Source organism: Myodes glareolus, chromosome 20 (genome assembly GCF_982192425.1).
Source record: "Myodes glareolus chromosome 20, mMyoGla1.1, whole genome shotgun sequence".
In the NCBI taxonomy this organism is placed as follows: Eukaryota; Metazoa; Chordata; class Mammalia; order Rodentia; family Cricetidae; genus Myodes; species Myodes glareolus.
This window is the reverse complement of record NC_142045.1, coordinates 47,442,544-47,445,700: the sequence shown is the minus strand read 5'-3', so window position 1 is coordinate 47,445,700 and position 3,157 is coordinate 47,442,544. Positions and strand designations below refer to the sequence as shown.

General features: G+C 40.5%; 1 pseudogene; it reads left to right on the top strand.

Moving 5' to 3' along the window:
- Nucleotides 1-501: 501 nt before the first annotated feature.
- On the top strand, nucleotides 502-618 carry LOC125397533 (U6 spliceosomal RNA; annotated as a pseudogene).
- Nucleotides 619-3,157: the final 2,539 nt, after the last annotated feature.

Genomic DNA, 3,157 nt, shown 5'->3' with positions numbered 1-3,157 from the left:
AGGAGGTTAAGTGTCCGGTAAGATTTAAAACAAGCAGTGTAAAAAGTGTAAGATGAACCTACTCATGGATCTTTGCTTTCTTTCATTCGTTTTTGAGAAAAAGATAAATGTAAGCAGGCAGAGAGATAAGACCTTGATGGCACGTGGGGCTGAACCCTCCTGATCACTCAGCCAATGAGAAAGTGGAGAAAGGACCTGTGTCCAGAATGACAAAGGTTCTTTGCACAGCGCTACAACAAACTGCCTCACTCTCACTGTTCTGAGTCCCTCGTGCTCTGATCATGACATGAAGATCTCTGCTCTGCAGAGTATGACCTTTGGTCTTTCCGCGTGCTGGGATTACACACATGCATTGCCCTGTCATGCAGTGCCCTGTCGAGCAGGGTTTCTAAGGCAGTGCTTTCACATAGAACACGGGGATTGTGATAGAAAGTGTTAGCTGACCCTGAATGAGATCTCCTCTTTCTTAGAACAATTTTTATTCAAAATAAAAAGAAATCTGTGCTTGCTTTGGTAGCATGCCTACTAAAATTGGAACAATACAAAGATGATTAGAATGCCCCTGTGCAAAAAAAACCAAAAAAAGACATGCAAATTCATGAACTATTCCATTTTTTTTCTAAAATACATAAAGAACTTTTTAAAAACTGGACATCAAGAAAACAAGTAACCCAAATTAAAAATCCGATGCAGATATAAACAGAGAATTCTCTAAAGAGGAAGCACAAACAGCTGAGACGCACTTAAAGAAATGTTCAGCATTCTTAGCCATCAGGAAGATGCAAATCAAAACTACTTTGAGATTTCACCTTTCATCTCTGTGAGTCATCTCTCCAACCCCAGAACTTCTATTTTTATCTGGATAGTATTTCTCAGCCTTTCTTGAAGATGGTTATGACCATGTGACTGAATTCTGGCCAAGAAATCATGGAACTATTACACGGATGTATAGAATACATTAACAGCTTCTCCCATAGGTGGTCATTCATGTGCCTCCCTTCTCGGTCTCTAATTCTTGATTATCAGCCATGGTCTCTAGCTGTGACTTAGATCATTATTGGCTGGAAACTTTGCCCTTTCCTTCCTAGAGCTTACCTGCCTTTCCTGTGGGAGTGATGAGTATCCGTTTCTCTAAGCACCTTCTGATGAGGTACTCAGATACACCAAGAAGCACATTTCTATTAAGCACCATAGAAGCTGACTAGGTTCACAGCCTGCCCTGGCTGCCTGGTCACCCCTCTGTAAGACTCACTGTGAGACCGGAGTCCAGCTCAGAACCTCAGCAAGCTTGAGGAAGCTCACTGTCTCCTGGCTGGCCTTCTTTCCAAGGTCTCAATGTGGTATGTCTTTCTTCAAAAACACATCTCTGTTTATAATGTCCCTAAAATACTTCCAACTAGGAATTGTACACTCTATCTCTTCAAATCAGATCACCCTTGGCTACTGACCCCCACATAAGACAGTCTGAACTTGGTCATATGCCACCTCACCAGTCCTCAAACTGTTATACCTCCCGAACAGTAAGACACTACATTACACTGTTGTTATACACTACCCTACAGAGTTACAGGAGTATGCTGTTGTCAGTAGAGCCCTTTCACATTTAGTCGCATATCTGTCTTGGCACAAAATATCTGCTTTCCTAGTATTGTCATCAGAAAGTCATTGTGTGATAGAAAGAAAGAGAAGTAGGGACATGAAGCCTTTTTCGAAAATTAGAATTCGCCCTTGGAGTCCAGTTTAAGAGCACTAAGTTCTTATATGCACTGAAGTAATTAAATTTGTTTTTGATTGATCATATAGACATAAAAAGGCTGTACAACATCAACTAATTTCATTAGTGTCAATGAAGAGCAAGCTTTAAATGTGACTTCCCAGCTCACAAGGAAAGCTAATCCACTGAAGAGGAAAGTTGGAGAGTTTGCTACAATTTCATGCTCCATGATAGAGTGTGGAAATCCAATGGAGAAGTAAATTATTCTTTGCAAGTTTGCTACTGGAATTGAAGACACATTAGTAATCCAGAGTTTGTAAGAGCAAAGGGTGCAAGTGCATTTGGGCTATTCATGACGTCTCTGGCCAACCCTTCCAGGACTCTGCAAAACAGAAGGAAGGAAAACATGAAATTGCCTAGGAACACATGAGTTTCTTGTGGGTGTTATGGTAAACTCATTATTAATTCTGGAACCAGATAGAGAAGAGTAAGCAGCAGGAAAAAAGAAGGATAGATTCCGTTGTGCTGATCCAATATGCACCCTACCCTACAGGGAGTCCCGCTCTTCCTCATTCTTCTGTAGAGTTAGACACGGATGCTTTCTGCCTTTTAAACTTGGGGTGTGCCTCGAGTACAGCAGGCGATGGTTTTCACTTGTCTGTCTCCCAACAAAGTTTCCAAAGAGTCAGGGCCTAAGTGCAGTGTCTAGCACGGGGCCTGCCAAAGTGCTTTGAATGAATAAGTAATTAATTGCATTCCATAAATGAGTACAAGTGAGGTCTAAACTTCCCATAGAATGACACAGAAAGGAGCTGGTGAAGGCAAAGCCAAAACCCGCTTCGCTTGATCTTTTCTGCAAGATAAAAATATAGCAGGTCGAATCATCTCTCTGTGATTTTTAGAAACATGTTATTTTAGGAATATGATTCATGGGGGGATAAAGACCACATTCATGTAAAATGTCTGTCAGTGTTGTAAAGTTCTGTGGTATTTTGAATATTCCTTTTTTTCTACTTGAAATTTGAATCTTGAAATCAATTCATATTATTTAGGGTTCTCCAGAGTACAGCTAATGGAATGCATGAATCATCTTTCCTTCACCTATCATTATTATCTATCCACCAACCATTATCTATCATTTGTGTATCTACCTGTCATCTACTATCTGTCTATCTATCATTTAGCCAAAGAAATGTATTATAAGGGATTGGCTTATGTGATTTTTGAGACTGGTAAGGACAAGTCTACAGTATGAACAGCCAGCAGGGAAAAAGGTGATACCATAAATTCCAAAGGCAGTCTACTGGAGAAATTCCTCCTCCCGTTGCAAGGTCTTTCCCTTCCATCTTCTTCTATGCAAGTCTCACTCTTACTGGACAGGCTTATCCAAACTGTACAACTTATGCAACCTGCTTTATTCCACCAACTAAAATGTTGATCTTG